Source organism: Protopterus annectens, chromosome 8.part0 (assembly GCF_019279795.1).
Source record: "Protopterus annectens isolate FY-2018-M chromosome 8.part0, PAN1.0, whole genome shotgun sequence".
In the NCBI taxonomy this organism is placed as follows: Eukaryota; Metazoa; Chordata; order Ceratodontiformes; family Protopteridae; genus Protopterus; species Protopterus annectens.
In genome coordinates, this window is record NC_056741.1 from 1,085,318,763 (window position 1) to 1,085,336,925 (window position 18,163).

An 18,163-nucleotide genomic window follows, 5' to 3' on the forward strand; every position below is an offset into this window, starting at 1 on the left:
CCTTAGAGCCTTCTCTGACCACTGCTTGCTGTTGATTGTGGCAACTAGTGGTTTATGCTGTGGGTCTACTGTTTCAGTGGGGACAACTTTGCAATTGCTGATTTTACTCCAGTTCCCTTTCCTTGCTAGGAGAAAGTCTACCTGAGTTGCATGTTGACCACTTTTGTATGTGCTCTGTGACTGTCTGTCTTACTGAACTATGTTCTGGTCAGCATCAAGTCATTTGCCAGACAGAAGTCTAGGATGGCCTGTCCTTTATTCCTGTTGTCTCACCCATATGGACCCAGGTAGTCTTCATATCCTCTTCTGCCTATTCCGACGTGTGAGTTCAGTTTACCCATTATCAACACCAGTTCCTGTTGTCCTGTTTTATCTCATAGGTCCTGCAACTGCTGCCTGAATGGACTCTTTACTTCATTATCATAACCCTGCTGTGTGATATAGGCTAATATTTTGAATTTGCCCTATCCTTTCACTGGAATCTGATTGCTGTGAGTCTGTCACTAATTTTGATGACATCCCTCACTGTCTTCTGAAGCCTCTTCCCACCAGAATTCCCACACCATTTCTAGTCTGTCCTCCTCCTGAGTAATAACCTCTGGATGGCAAGCCAAGTAGCTTTGCTGCAGTACCCTTCCATCTTGTCTCCTGAATACATAGGATGTCCAGCCTCCTCCTTGCCATCATGTCATCCACTTCCAAGCTGTGTCCTGTCAGTGAACCAACACTGAGTGTAGTAATTATTAATTTAAGTTTGGTAAGTTGGTTGAATTTACATGCAGCTTTCATTGAACAGTGCTAACCAAAGTAACCCAAGCTGGGCAACTGAACGCCAGCCATACAGTAGCTTATTCACTTAGGGTTGCTGGGCTTTATGGCAGGCACATATTGAGCAATAGGGGCACATTGATGCCCAAAATGATTAGTGTACATCATGTGTAAGTTTGATGTTGAAACACTCACCATGATTTTTGGGATGTGAGAGGAACTCAACAGAGACAGAAAGAGAGTATGCAAACTCCATACTGATATTAGCCGGAGGTCAGGAGTGAATCCTGTACTCTGTGCCTGGAATGTGAAGACCTTAACCATTACACCTACTTATCTCTTCTTAATAACTATGTTGCCCTTTGTTGTTGCTATATAAGATAGCCTGTTTCAGTTTAGACACCGTAGTTCACATGATAAGGAATACTATAAGAACAAAGTTTAATTAATATCAGTTGTCGAGGAATCTATTAGATATCTGAAAAACGTCTCTGTATCCTAAGGCTTATATACATTGCTCTGTATGGTACATCTATGTATTTACTTACTGATAAAATGTATTTCCTTGAGTCACTTACAGAAGAAAGCCTGTAATTTTCCCAGTGTTGTGAATCAACTACATTCATTATGTCATTCTTCAGTCATTTGCTTTCTCATTCTGGCTTTATCTTGTTTTGGATCCCTGAAGAGCTGCATCCATTCCCTCATGGTACATGCAGAATGCATGGAAACATTTCTATATAGAGCAGCAGTCCACCTCAGGATGCAGCCATTAATGTTGTCACTGGCCTACAGGAATTTTTCATGGTCATGATTTCACATATCAGTATGTTTTGGGGATATAGGAAGAAAGCAGAGGTCCAGGCAAAACCTTTCTCAGACAGGAAAACCAAAGAAAAAAGGGTTTGTCATTGTTGTACATGCTCTAAAAGTGCTAATAGTATTAGAAAAGTATCTTATATTTGCATTTATCCAAAATTGCATATGCTGTTTGGTCTTAGTTATGCAGGCATAACAATAAATTAAGAAGGCAGAGGATTCTCCAAGACAGCATACTTATTAGTTATTAAAATGGCTGAGTGAGGCATTTATGCATTTCATAAACAAGTCAAGGTAGTTGAGTTCCCTTTTCAGAGAAATTGCAAAGGATTGAATGGAACTTGTTGTTTATCCATAAGACAGTACATAATTGTTTTACTTGGCAGAGAACTGAAGAAGCGCGGTTCTATTTTACGTTAATTAGAAAAGCGTGTTTTCACAAGCTTGGAACTGAACATTTCTCTACAGAATGCATGGTGGTTTCAGCAAAGGGTGGTCTTAACTTATAACAAACTTCTCCTGCACAGAAATGTGTGGGCCACTCGAAAAGTTGTTTGCTGCAGTCATTGTGTGAATTAACAAAGTTTAGTTCAAGTTTAAGTTTAAAATGTATTTAAGTAGTTGTTCAAGCATAGTAACAATTAGAAGAGATTATAAAACATAAATAATAATCCATAAAAATGAATAAAATTAAGAATGTGCATCAAGTAAGTAGTAAATGATTGACTAATGGAATGCTAAAATGAAGTATGTATTTTGGTTGGGCCATTTGATATACTGAATATAATGATGTGATTTGCAAATGAAAATGGTGTAACAGAAAATAAATAAAGTAACTAACAAGCACATGTCAACTCAAGAGACCTTTTAAAACCTGAGAAAGCAGGTGCCTCACTTAACTACTGTGAGAGAAGACTGGATTTCAGATGTCTCCTGGTATGACTTAGGAACCTTTAAAAGTCCTGGAGTGAAGAAAAGGGGCCTAGCTAGACAATGTAGAACCAAAAGCTCCTTGACATACGGGCAGCCCAGGTCATGTAGGACTAGGTAATACAGAAGTAAGATTTTGAAAGGGAAAATACAACAGAAAAGGCAGCCAATGGGAGATTCTTCAGAGCTAGAGTGATATGAGAGTATCTAGAAGTGTTTGTACTTTGGAATTTTGAACCTACTGCAAGTGATCACATCCATGTCTGGCAGTCCAAGGTGTAGGGAGTCAGAATAATAAAGCTCAAAAGGTAATAGAACCTGAACAAACACTGAGAGGTTATTTGGGATAAGAAGATGCTTGATGTGAATGATATTGTGAAGACTGACGTAGACAGTCGTCACATCAGTTGACACTTGGTACATACGTTTAAAGTATAATGATGGAATCTTCACCAGTCATTGGCTACCAGACTCCAACTTCTTATCTACTGTTTTATCGTTGGTCATTATGAAAAAAATTAATGACTGTTGGCATTAAAAAGTAAAAAAGCATATTTATTTTTATTTTTATTTATACTTTTTAGTGACTAGGTTGGTTCTGCTAAGCCAATGGCCGCACTTCAGGTGAGACCCGCGGTGGTATTCGTACTAACTAGGGGAAATTTGACCAGGGCACAGGGGAATTTCCCTTTTTCTTTTTTAATAAGTGCCTTGGGATCTTTCATATCTACCTGAATTATCACCAAGTTAGGCTGATGGGGCCTTGGTTTAATAACCTAGCACTTCTCCCCATAACTCCACATACAGTTATCCTACAGTAATTTCTAAAGAGTGAGATGGTTGTACCGTACTTGACTGGGTTGTTGATGTAAAGCCCATACGTGATGTAATTAAATAGTTCATAAAATCCTAAAAGCAGCTTTGCCTTTGTATATCGACTTATTTCAACTACCTCAGTTTTGGAAAATAAATATAGAATGAAGATTTCCAAGAGATGGCTGACCTAATGTCAGGACAAGTCATAATTTTCATTAATTTTATGTTACTGTGTCATGGGATGACTTTGCATTTCTTTATTAATTGTAATGCATGTAAGTTTAGCATAAATCATGTTTGCAGTTCCATTTTGTGAGCCGTTGGTACTAGAAACATATGTTACTCACTAGCAGCACACCAGCATGTAGTGCTATGATCTTACTTTTAAAGCCACTGCAAATCCAGATTTGGTATAATTACCTTCAGTGCTGGAGGACAGTTTGGCCACTGGCTGTCAGAATTTGGCAGTCATATTAGTAACTGTATCACTGTTTGTAACTGTCTACTTTTTGAAGTCTTTTTAAAAGTGTTTATCTACTCAGGTAACCAAGTTGCATTGTAATTATTCTGATTACAGTTTTCTATGTACTGCTTTAACTGTACTAACTGCTGCTGCCTATGTTAATGTCAAAATGTTTGTCATAGTCATTTTTAATGGTCTGCTGTGTTTAAGCAGGCCTTTGTTCCTGTGTAATTTACATGCCTAAATTATTGAGCAAAAAGTAAATGTTGAATGTGGTAACCAGTTTTTTGAAATATGGCATACCTTACTTTTTTACATGATTATGATTGGCAAAGTTATGAATAATGGATCTGCACTTTCTTTGTTTGTGTGCCCACTTCTGAGATGATGAGGGTTATGGAGTTATTCAGATGGTTATTCAGCATACCCAACTCAAACTAGCCTTCATACAAAATTATAACCCCACATATCAGGAATGACAGGCACACGTTAAGAAGTTATACAATTGTCAGAAGTAGCTGTTACAAGCACGAGGGGCAGTATTTTTTAAGTTCCATTTGAATCCAGTGTCCTTGCTCCATTAAGCTGTGGTACAGCCCAGTTATAATGAGGGTTCAAAAGTGCTCATCCTGGAAAGTACTAAGAATCAACATCTGGTATATATTTTCTTACTGCATACCAGTGGTATGTCACCACATATTTTTAGTCAGTTCTGATTCTGGAGTATATTTAATACCAGTGGATTAGCTGATTCATATCCAATGTGGGAATTGTTCTGTTCTCACTTATCTTTCCCTGGGTCATTAAGAATCTACAAGATAAAATCAAGAAGGCAGTAGGAGGACACTTTGTACTCATATCTATGCCAGGACAACTGAATACACAGCATTGCTTCCTTGCTATCATTCCCCCTTACCCAAGTTTCCCTCAAAAGGGCAAGAGTCAAGATATGAATGTAACTTTAAAATGTTATGATGAAATATTATGTAATGGTAGTTGCCACCAGCCAAACCTGTGTGAGTTTTGATACATACTTTACAACACTTTTTGTCAAAAAGTTGAACTGATCTTCCTCGTTAAAAATCTTCTTTTTATATAAAAAGTCAACAAAAAGTTAAACTGATCTCCCTGTTACTAAAAAAAAGATGTGTAAGTCATCATATTTTATTCAGTCAAGTGATAATAGTATTACTGTCAGCAGCATAATCACTTATATTTCAATCATTTTGTATAATACCAATCTTTATTCCAAGTATATTTTTGTAAGCTTTCAGCAACTGGTTTTAATCTGTTTCTGTCATGATGCTGTTTAGCATTTTTACAACAAGTTTTTAGTAATTATTTTATTCACAGAAGAATATTGATAGGGAGAAATAACACACTGAGAGAAAGTTCCCAAGTAATTATGGCATAAGCACATTTTATTTAGTCTCAATTGTTTCATTATTTTATCCATTGTTTTAATAGTTCTTCCTTAAATAACTGTCAGAAGTCATCATTAGCTAAACCTGTTAAACTTACCTGAGTAAAAGTGATCATCATTTCATGAGCTACCATGTCCAACTGTAGGGAAGTTTAACCATAATTCTGAAATGTCCTGGTATTGATTTCAGAGGAAACATTTTTTAATGACTAAAGACTATTATTATGCAGGTTAATAGAGCAGATTATAGCACATTCCGAAAGAAATCAAACAGATAATCATCTCAGCATCTTTCTGTGTCCAACAGTGATTAATAAAGTCAATGCTAGAGAAGCAAAGATCCAGACAATGTTCCATTGATGGTTTTGGAGGTAATCCTGATGACCAGATCAGCTATTTGAATCAAATATAATTCTAAAATTTATTCCAAAGTTGATTCATTTGTAAAAGAACAGATTACTTTTATTTATTTGTTAACAGCATAGACAGGCTTGTCCAAAGACCCTTGTCACCCATGCCCTGGGCCAAGAAGGCAAGACAAGACAGAACTGAATTATTACAAAAACACGCATAGAATAACAAGAATATCAAAGTCTAGATATTACAATTGAAAGAATATACACAATAATAGGTCAGGAATATTAAAATGTGAAATATAGTCTAAATGAATAGAAATTCACAATGTTACAACAGTAAACAACAAAGTTACATTTGGAGTTAATTCCAGTTAGCCAGTTTATAATTTTATATAGACTTGGAGTACTCAAGTGCATATTGCATGATCTAGTATGGAGGTAAGAGGGTTAATAATCAACATAAATGTTTACACTTTTGTTTTAGTTGTACTGATAAATGTTTATTTTAGAACACATGAAATATTAAGTACTTCTGAAGATTATTGATCAGAAGTTTAAAAAATCGCTTCTTCCATAAAGATGCATATCCAACCCAGATGTCATCCATTATACTGTAAGTAGATAATGCAGTCTTGTTCTAAGGTTTTGTGAAATGATAAAGAGATGTGAATCAGCATTAAATAGCTTACTTCCATGTATCATGAGAGTGCAGAATTAAGTAATTTAATGAGGGCAGGTATATGAATTCATTATATTTCCCAGATAAATGACAGTATGATGAACAAAAGTATTCATATAAATTTGTATAATATAATCTTTTAATTGCCATATGTACAATGACTGATTAAAACAATGTATAGCAGCATTGCATCTTGGAAAAGCTAAGGCTTTTTTTTATTCTCAGATTAAAAGAAAAAAAATGCAGATTAAGTCAGTACATATCAAGTGTCTATTGTTTCTGCATCCCCGACTACAGGACCTACCAGTCTAGAGCAGCAGTCTAACATCTAGCAAGAGGGTAAAGGCAGAAACACAATCTAAACAAAGGAGTGTGTTCTGTTTATAAGATGTATTAGTGTTCAGGTGCCTGCAAGTAGAATACTGTGTCATATCACACTTATTTTTAGGTGCCTGCACAGGTAGACAATACTGTGACATCTATGTTCAGGTGCCTGCACAGGTAGAGAAATATGGAACATGTTGATATCATGGCATGTATCATATCTGTATATCTTCAGTGAAATTTAATGTATCCGGTATCTTTAAGAGATTTCTCTGTAAAGCTCTACAGGCCTTGGATGTCCTTCTTCAGATACAATTCCAAGTAATACTGGAAAGTCTGAAAAATCACATAGCAAGTGGGTCGGCAGAACACTGAAAATAAAATGGCAGCTGAAGTTATTTTTGTCTACATCGTATAGAGTTTATTATGATCTGCACACTATAAATTAATGAATTACTAAAAATTACCTTTCATATCTTTATAGATGTGTGAAAGAAGACATTTTAAAAGTCATATATGATCTGCTACTAGTGCGCTGATGACCCTTTTGTAGGAAAAACTATTTTTGCTGTATGCTTTTTGATCCTGGAGCTGCTGTCAGCCTTCCTCTAATGAGTTATACCCATTTATTCCCTATCATCAACAGTGTGTGAACTGACTTAGATGGTTGTTAAAGATAGGGAGCTGTCATCCATTCAGACATGAATCTGACTTTACCTCATACAACTGCAGACCATCAGTCTCCATTGTAGCATATTTCTCACTATGTCACTTGCCAGTCCTACAAAACTAACTGCCCTGATTAGCAGCCATAGAGTCCACAGGAGAGAGAAACACAGTATCACCACTGGACACTGTCAAACTAAAAGTCGTATCTAATGGCTTCTAACTTATCGCTACTACCAGTCCCCTAATTTGTCCATGGACACACAATTAATATGGACAGCTGGGCATTTCCTTATAGTGCATGACTGATATGAGCACCTCCATTACAGCAGGGACATTCCATGTCTTCCCCATGTGAATTCACACTACCAAACTAATCATATTCCAAACTAAGGTTACTGTCACCAGTTTGGAAGGACCATGACTATGTTCTCCACTCTTAGACATGCTCAAGTGCTATGTAAGGCTCATTTTTCTATGGTTACAATCATGAAAATGGAACTACCTGTCCCTCCCCACCAGGAAAGGCAAGCCGGCAGCAACCAGTTAGCATGTCTCCCCTTGCATGCCTTTTCTAGTGTCTGAGCTGCTAAATCAGCTCAGTTTGTGTGGATAATAGGGCTTTATTCCTTTACGCTGCAGACCCTGGGCCTTACTGTAGTAAAAAACAAAATGCACACATGGTGATGTTCTGCTGTCCACATACCTGTAACCATATTTTACAGTTTTTTCTGTTTTAATTTATCGTATGTAATCCAAAGAGTATGGAACAAAGCTAATTAACAAGAAGTAAAAGCATTTTAATATAATAATTCACTTGGTGACATTCTTTTTGTTCAGAAAATTATTTTCAGTTTAATTTTCATGCTCACCCATGTCCACTCTACCCACTATAGCTCTCAATTGTCCCTGATTTTGCCTTGTATTTTCACCCTGTCCTTTGAAAAACGTTTTAATTTTCTGGTAAACTTATTCTTCAGAAAATGCATGTTGATACAAATCCTGTTGTTCTATTAACTAAGTGGATTGTAGTAATATTTACAAATTGTCCCTGTTCTTAGGTCTTTACTCTTCCCCCATTATTTTTGGCTTTGCCCAGAATTCATGAGAAAAAAAGGTGAGAGGTATGCCCCCAACCAGTTTGCTTCTGTTCTTTCCAGTCGTGTTCTCCGCTTTCCTCTATTTTTTGCTCTTAACATAAAAATGATTTTTATGCTAGCTATTCATATGCTTCTGATTAGGATGGGCATTTCTTGCTTAAGTTATTGCTTCTGGAAATTTGATGCGCAAACAAGGAATAGGTACATTGTGAGTTAGTTTGCACACTTATTCTGTCGTACTTACTAAGAGGTAATGTTGAATGCGATACCTCAGTGTTGGATCCTGTCCCTCATTGAAACTGTGCCCTTATTGTTTTCCTTAGACTGTCAGTCTGCCTTATTTCATTACTCAGTAAGTGTACAGTTCTGTGCATGCTAATTTGCATTGCCTTATTTTCATTTTGTCATTAAACATAGAGGGCAACAATATTCAAAACATTTCATCTAATATGTTGTAAATATAATCATGTTTTTTTTTTTTCCTAGGGGGTCATACCAAGAAAAGAAAGAGCAAGTTTTAAGTGGAATTGCCCCTGCATAAGGATAAAGTATTGGAAAACCTCAGGATCGTGAGTTTTAGAAAAGCACAGTATTCAAGATTTTAACTATACATTAAGGAATAGTGCATGACATTTCATGTGTTACAGAGAAAGAGGCTTTTTTGTTATGTATATCCTTAAAGGATGTCAGGCATACTACTAAACGAGGCTTTACACGTGTCTCTGGTACTGGCCTCATAACTGATCCTTATGTTTATGAAATCATAGTGCTGCCACAGATTACCATTATATCTACTGTTAGTTAGCTTCTTTAGGTCTGCAGCTCTTCCCTTGTATTTGTGTCGTGTGATAGCCATTTCTGTGCATTTAAAGTGTTTTTTTGATTGTATTTGCTTTATTTTCTGAAGAAAACAAAAAAACAAAAAAAAAAAATACTTGTTTTCCCGCCTTTCTAAGCTAGTATAGTTCAGTTTTCAGGTTCGTGCAGAATTCAGGGCTGTGTTACATGTTTCTGTGTTTGCCCATACCTTACTTGGATAGAAGGAAGTTTCTCTGTTCACTGTGAGAGAGGGAGTTTTGAGCAGCCTATCTGTCCCGGGAGGAGTGGCTTCAGCCCAGAAATTAGTAGTTTATTGGCCATTTTGGGCTAATTTCTATCTTTTTCATTTCCCTGCTATAAAACCCGCATTTGAGTGGTTTTGCACGCCGGACAGCACCAGTTAGCTAGATTATAACTATTCGTGGCTCCACAAAGTCTACTCTTCAATTTTTCCCTTGGAACTAGACAAACTTTCAACTTAAGCCCTCAAACCATTCACTTCTCATACCGGCACTTGCTCAAAACTCATAGCAAGCACTAATAAACCTTAGCACTAGACCCCCCTATACTGTAGAGAAGGACAAGGCTCTCTATTCGACCTTACCAGCCAATCAGTAAAACAGTTCACTGTACCTATCCAGGCATGTCCAAAGGGCAGTTTCAGGTGTACTCTCTGGTCCAACTGGTGAATCTGGGCATTTTGAGGCAATGTTGCAATTGCCTCATGTACACAGACAGCCCTCTCCTCCTTCCACCAAACACTAATACATGCTAGAGATGCAATTATACAGCCAAACTGGAGGCTAAGCTCTCTCAACCCAAGACTGGACCAGTAAGTCAAGAGAAGAAGGGAATTACTTGTATCACACCACCAGTCTCACATAGACCTGTGAAACCAGCACCAGCAAAAAGCACACATAAATACACAGAAACATACTCGGAGGCTCTAAATAAAAATCTGCAGAAGCAACAGAGACCTCCAAAGCAGACATTCAAGCAACCTCCACCCCCAACGCAACATACTTCACAAAACCAGTATGCCACACAATCACAGCCCTTAAGGCAAAATAACATACCCAACACACTAGTAATAGGTGACTCTATAGTCAGGCACACTGACATCCCACTCACTAGGCTGGAAAGGAGAAGGTTACTGTTAGCTGCCTGTTGGGTGCCAGGATTCGCCACATAACACAAGCACTCAGGTCACTCCAGAACAAGTACAAATATGACTCTGTCATTGTCCATGTTGGTGTGAATGACCTGAGCCGTACCTCCCTGGACTACATAAAAAGAGACATGGAGGAGCTCTCTGATCATGTAGCCCAGGCTGGTATGACCCTGACCCTGAGTAGTATTCTGCCCTCACCAAGAATGATACCATGGTATATAGAAAAAAATATCAATTTCAACAATTGGCTAAGCTTCTGGTGTCATTCAAAGGGGGATCCAGTGTCTGTCAGCCTGGGATGACATGCTCGACAAGCCACGCGGCTTCGCTAGGGACGGCTTGCACCTGTCACCCATAGGCTTTCGAATACTGGCCAAGGCTCATGCCACCCCCATAGTGCCTTTTTTAGGCAAAACTCAAAAGACAAACCCACCACCGTAAATAGCACAAGTAACAAAAAACTGAGGGTAATGCTACTCAATGCCAGAAGTCTAAACCTCAAAATGCACGCACTCGAGGCACTCCTCAGTATGGAGAAAATCGATATATGTGCAGTAAAAGAAACCTGGTTTATGTCTCCAGAGAGCACCCCAGCACTACCAGGCTACAACTCATACCATACATTTTGGCCACAAAACCTGGACTGAAATACAAAAGGTGGGGGAGTATCCATATTCATCAAGGATACCCACACCTCCAGGTTAGTGACACAGCACGATGCTTCAGAGATCATCCATGTGCAACTAACAATGGGCAAAACGGCTATTCAAATTATAGCTTGCTACAGATCACCCCACCATGTTCCAGGACCCACACTCCGCATTCCTGGAAACACTGGGAAACACAAAGGTCCTACCAAACACCCTGATGTTGGGTGATTTCAATTACCCAAACATTAACTGGGAGAACTACTCAAGTACAAACTCCCTTGCCCAACATTTCCTAGAATTTATAAACTCAAACGCCTTGGATCAACTGGTCAACACCCCTACCAGAGGTGACAATATATTGGACCTTGTCATCACCAACATGAGTGACCAGTGTTCCACACTGGAGGTCAACGCCTCGCTTATTAGATCTGACCATAAACTAATCACTGTGGATATCCACATTCCGCCACCACCCCTGGTCAAAGAAACCACCGTGAAAAACTTTTCAAAAGAAAACTTCACGTTACTTAAGACTGAGGTGGGAAGTTTCAAAGCCCCCATGCTAAAGGATAATGCTGTCCAAGCTGCAAAATCCTTTACTAATGCACTCTACGGGCACCTACAAGAATGCATGGATCGTGCTATCCCAAACAAAACCAAGACTCACTCCTCCATGAAAAGGAAACCAGTCTAGTGGACCCCTGCCATAAACAAGCTATACAATAGAAGGAGGAAATTTGTACAGAAAAGAGTAAAATCCCAAGAAGGGAAGACATCCCTGATCAGTATCAGCAAGAAACTACATTCCCTCATAAAATCATCCAAGGCTAGCTTCGAAAGAAAAATTGCCATGGACTCCAAAGATAACCACAAGGCATTCTTTAGCTTTGTCAAGAATCTAGGTGGCAATTCTCAGATCTCTTCACAGTTAGTGCAGAATGGCACAAAATACACTGAACTGACTGATATAGCCAACATCCTGGCAGACAGGTTCAGTGCAAACTTCACCCCCCCCCCTCACCCCCAAAAGAGCCCATAACTATACCAGAAGAATGTAGTGCCCCCAAAATCACAGACACTCAGGTTAAAACAGCCCTCTCCAAACCAAAAACACAGCATCAATGGGACTGGACGGTGTCCCAGGCTGCGTCCTACACAAGCTCAAAGATGAACTAACCCCTCACCTAAACACACTGTTTAAACTCAGCCTCTCCACAGGTTATGTGCCCAAAGAGTGGCGGAAAGCAACAGTTATTCTACTCCACAAAGGTGGAGCCACAACGGACCCCAGGAACTATCACCCTATAACCCTACCTAGTTCGGCTTTGTTAAGGGCAGATCATGCCTCCTAAACCTGGTGTACTTCTTTGAGACAGTTACCAAGACTATAGATGAGGGAAAGGTGATCCACACAGCCTACCTAGACCTTGCAAAGGCCTTCGACACCATTCCCCACTCAGGTGTTATAGACAAGCTCACCAGCCTGAACATAAACACCTACGTCACGAGATGGGTTGCCAACTGGCTCACGGACAGAACCCACATGGTAAAAGTTGCGGGAGCTAGGTCTGACTCTAAACCGGTTACAAGTGGCGTTCCCCAGAGCTCAGTCCTAGGACCTCTCCTCTTTGGCATATACTTCTCAGAGGTACACGCAAGCAAAGGAGGACTATGGCTGACCAAGTTCGCAGACGACTGCAAACTAGGGGCTATAATTGACTCTCAGCTGACACAGACATCCTCCAAAAGGGTCTCACTGAGACAGATACCTGGTGTCAAAACCATGGCCTCAAGTTAAATGCCAAAAAATGCATAGTCATCCCCTTTGGAAAAAACAAAGTACCCATAAACTACCACATAGGTGGTAGCCCCCTAAATACGGAAGACATAATAAGGAATCTGGGGACCCAAGTAGATAGTAACCTCTCCTTTGATAATCACATTGCCAAAGTGGTTAGAAAATCCTTCTATGTGACCCACCTAATCACAAAAGGGTTTGCATCCAGATCGAAAAAGGTCATTGGGCCCCTCTATGCATCACTCATCAGACCCATCATAGAGTACAATGCCCCATTTGGGATGTACCTTACAAGACACCTGCAACAGCTGGAAAGACCACACAAGTACCTCACCAAGAGGATCACTGGCCTCAAGCAGATGCCCTATGCAGCTCGACTGAAGAAACTCCAGCTGTACTCGGTTGCATACCACCTACTCAGAGGTGATCTCTGCCTGACATACAAGGCCATGTCCAACCCCGAATTGATGGACATGCTCCACCTAAAGAAAACCATATCCCCTCGAGCCACACACCCCAGGGCTCTAAACCTCACCACAACAATAAATAGGACGTGCTGGAGGGATAGATTCCTGTCCCAGAGACTTCCCATGCTCTGGAACAAGGTTCCAATCTATATTAGGCAGAGCTCCTCACAAACCCTCTTCAAGAGAAACCTTGACCCCGGGGATCACTTCAATGGCTCTGCTGGACAGAGGCACAAGGAACTAATCTAAGGGGGTGGCAAAAGCCAACACAGTCGGCCTTTGGGCAGATAGCATAGTACCTTCCTATGAACCTATGAACCTATTTGTCTCTACATCCACCTAATGACTGCTATATCTACAGTTTTGTATGTGTTTCCCTTTTCAAGTCTACCATCACCTCCCACCCAGCACACTCATGCACTTCAGAAATGTATTATGGCAGTAAATCTTGTGCTAAGTAGTTACCTCTCCCTTACTTCTTCCATTCTAATTAATGTAGTACCCTGCTGTCACCCGTCCCTTGTTTTTACTTTACGGACATTATGTGCTTCTTATACTTCATGGACAGCAAACAAAATGAAAAAAATCAGTCTCATCATAAAGTAAGTGGAAACAGTAACTTTTAAAATATACCTTTCATTCCTGTTCTCCACCTTGCCCTCAGCATTCTTGCACACATTCTTCAGTTCCATTTAACACACCGCTGGTCATTTGGGATGTACAAGGACATAGCCTTTTCTCCTTATGTTATCGTCTGCCCTATACTAGTCCAGGCATCTCTAGCAGCTGTTGTAGTTTATAGGTTCATAGATTAGTAACAGGCTGTATGCTCTTGTGGGCCATTTTAAGCCTAGCCAATTAGCCTATTTAAGAAAAAAAACTGGCACCTTGTGTCTGTAAGGTAAACTCCTTAACCTTTATACTATCCTCCCACCCTCTATGGCAGTATAACGTCACTCTCCCCCCTTCAATAAATGTGAGACATTTCGATTGGGACTCATTATTTTAGTTAGCCCTCCACTTGCTTGACTTTCTACTAGATGCCAGGTTACTGGGTAGTGGGAGAAAATGTCATTATCCTTACTGTTTGAACAGTGTATCCATAAGGTAGCAAGCTGTGGCTCCCATACATTCATCATGTTGCCAAGCAAGTACATAGTACTGTATGATATGTGCACAATGACATATTTTGCCTAGGCTAAAAAAAAATTCTGTTCAATGTAAGAAACTGAAGAGTGTGTGTGTGTTTGTGTGTGTGTGTGTGTGTGTGTGTGTGTGTGTGTGTGTGTGTGTGTGTGTGTGTGTGTGTGTGTGTGTGTGTAAATCTGTGTGTCTGTATTTTGCCTGTTACAGATTGGGAGCAGGAAGCCACCAGGGCTGATATGACCACTAAAGCAGGAGCTACAAGAATGGATGACCTCTGGACATCAAATTAACTTTGTGATGTAAGAACAGTAGTAACAGTAGATAGCATAAACCGTAATCATTTTACCAAAGACAGGTGAAACTGTTAGATGTACCTGGTGCCATGAAACTGATTTCATTTTATAGAAGCAAATGATGATGGCCACTGCATGTAAGCATGTCCTATTTCAAACAATGATCAACTCTCAGATTACAGACTTACTGTTTGACAGAAGAGATTTTATATATGTAGTAGAGGGAAAATCGGGAGGGGGACTTCAGAAATCAGATCTCAGTGACAGCATAGTCGTTACTAAGAAGAAGGACCATCAGATTCTGTAGATCGAGAGCATATATTTACCGAGACTGAGGGAAGATGCGCTTAGGCAGCGGGGAATAACTGTATTGTTGTTATAGTGGTGAACAGGAAGGTGACATTGAACCTATGGAATAATTAGCCATTGTGCAATTCAAATCTTGTGGGGTTTAGAGATGTCTTTGTAGCACCAATGATGTAGCAACAGTAGTACTTGCGTATGTCATACTAACTGGATACTTTCTGGCATCACTGGGTCAGAAGCCACTGCTTCTTTAACTTTACACATGATTTTCATGCCAGTACAGCAAAAATCTGGACATTTGAGAGGCATGGGTAGGCTGAATGTAAACATTATGCTAGGACAATCCTCTCTTTCAGATTTCTACAGCCTATGGCTCATTAGTTAATCTTGTGACTCTGTGGAGATTTAAAAAATTGATAAGTCCAACATCATTTAAATTACTTATATATAAATTAAGGGACATTTGTAAACTCAGTCTTGTAATGGCAAAAATAAGTATGCTCTTCTATTTTCTTTACCAGTAGGCTACACCCATTCTGATTCTCAAAGTACTTGTTTTTTAAGTCCTTTAAAAGGACACTTCTAGTCCATTGCTGATCTGTGCTGTAGATAGTTCACAGTTCTGAGTGCAAGGACATTATAACCAAGACTATGAGCTGAGGCCATGGAGATGGCTAACTGAAGGAGAAGGAAGAACGGAAAGTAGGACTGCAACATAAAATGGCATTCAGTAGGTATTGAAATGGAGTTGTGTCCAGCTATTACTTCCATGTGTCTGGATTATAAGCAGAATACATATTGGTCACCACATAGCAACATGTAAGTGTTATGACTATAAAAATAGAAGTTTAGAGCCTATACTTTTATGTTGTTGCTTATATTTAATACATTATGTTGGTTAGGTTTTCTGTTTCCTTTTAGCATTGACTATTTTTTCTGTAACACTGCTCTATGCTTTTCTACAACATGCAGGAACGAGACTCTGAAGGAAGACACTACAGCTTTCATCAAATGCCTGCGTCGTGACATACAATATCCACCATCCATTCGGAAACCTAGCTTAGGAAATTATATATGTGCATTAGAGTTCTTATAGTATATCTCACTTTCATTAGTTTTCTTTAAAATGTAATATGATGTACATACTGAACTCATGGTCTGCTTTATATGTATTGCAGTGACAGCCACTTTCAGTCTTCGGAAAAAAGGACTTTGTCTGATTTGATTAACTTTTACTTCATAAAAGTAGGGTACTTCATGACTTTGATGGACTAACATGTCCTTTCATTAGCCTGGTTTTCTGAGAAAGAAATATTGCATCTTTGCTTATCTTACTGTTTCTGAAGCAAAAAAAGTTGGAGTGAGATCAGGTTCTTGGAACGTTATATTATATTGCTTTGCATAAAAAGTAGTTAAAGAAAAGCTTGTGACAGGTGACAAAATTCTAATTCAACTGTTTATTAACACTTACATGGAGAATCTTGTCATAATATTGAAACAGTTTAAACTTTCAGGTAAGATTCTTGCTTCTTTTGTTCAGAACGCTGACATACCTCACAAAAGGTTTGCTGTACTGTGAAATGCTTTGTGGTTCTTGTTATGACTTTTACTGGAATGTATGCACTTTCTGAATACTGCATAAGACCGACCAATATTCATGCGGAAAGACAGTGCAGTAAACATTTGTTTCTTTACCTATTTTTTTCAGTATTACTCTTCTGCTTAGAAAAAAACACATTCTGATTTTGCGGTAGATGTTCTAAAGTTATAGGATGTTGCAATATCTGTTTTTCGTTTTAGACAGTATAGTGTAAATGGTGAGACTCACAGAAAATTGTTTAACAGTGAAGGACGGAAAACTCTTTCATTACCCTATATAAAAAAACAGAAGGCCACATACAGCAGTTAGAGCATGTAATTAAAACTAGACAAAACATGCTCTGTGTAAAATTGAGCAAGTTTATTATGAAAAAAAGCAACAAACTAGTGTTAACTGTTTTATCACGAAAGAGAGACTTTAGCTGCACTAGTTTTCACACAAGATATGTTTTATATTTATTAATTCACATGGTGCTGGTAAGAATGCAAACCTTCTAGTCTTTTACTTAACAGTTACAGCCCACTAAAGAGAATTGTCTCTAATTTGACCTAACAAAATGGAGTAAGGCATTACTTTCAGAGCTGCATAGCAAGATTCAAACCTGTGTGTGGTGCTGCATGTGACTTGCTTACTGCTAAACTGTAGCTTTTCTAAGATTAAGCTATGCTGTTATCTTTTGTGTTGTACCTAGTTCTGATGTCATTATTTAATCAGTGATGAGAACAGACTAAAGATGCTACCATGCAGAGTGAAAAACAATATGTTGGTCAGAAAGCAGATACTGTGAATGTCAGTGAACAGGCATTCACACAAAGCTACACAAGAGAAAGGAAATATGACACCTGCAAGTCACTGAAAAGAAATGAGGGGAGTTGTGATTAACTATTTAACCTGAGCAGAGAGATGTTTAATAGAACAACTTCAAGTGGTACAGCGAGAGGGTTAAAGCTGCAATAGCTAGCTAACATATGGACTGTGAGAATCATTACACTGAAATGAAAACGGATTAATATAAGAAAAAAAAAACACGCCGCATCACAGAATATAAATTGGCATAGTTAATCTGGTAAATCTTTTCTGAATGACTACATGTTAAGGCATCTGAATCTAACTTTATTTAAGAAAAATGTAGAAATTAACATTCATAGTAATTCCATGGTGTATAATACAGACTGTTTAAAATTAGATATTTTACTTTCATGGTTTCAAAATATATTTTATGACACATTCAGCGTTTATCTAAATTGCATCTTGATGTTAAGTTCAAAATCTTTACCCAAAAATTCTGTCACTGAAACATTTTTATCCACTTCAGAAAGGTTACCAGATGCAGGCAGTTTATTACACAGTAGATGCTTGTAGCCTAATGGGTACTGAGTTCGACGTTCTTTCTTTTAGTTTATTTTTGTTTTAAAGTATATCCCGCTTAGCAGTCTGGGTGCCCTTCTGATCTGTCTTCATGCTCAGCCATCATTGTTTTTGTTCTGCTAGTGTGAGCAGCATTTGCCACACAGATATCTTTGTGTGGCAGTGTGGAATGGACATGAACATTCCTCATCCACATTTTCA

At 38.8% G+C, this 18,163-nt stretch overlaps 1 long non-coding RNA gene across 3 annotated transcripts in view; it reads left to right on the forward strand.

The window, feature by feature from the left end:
- Nucleotides 1–17,825, forward strand: part of LOC122809229 — a 184,320-nt gene extending 166,495 nt beyond the window's left edge. For all 3 annotated transcript variants that reach the window (XR_006365871.1, XR_006365869.1, XR_006365870.1), the window contains exons 3-4: nt 8,831–8,913; nt 15,967–17,825. This is a non-coding gene — a long non-coding RNA (uncharacterized LOC122809229). The remainder of the gene's footprint in view (nt 1–8,830; nt 8,914–15,966) is intronic.
- The last annotated feature ends 338 nt before the right edge of the window (nt 17,826–18,163 follow it).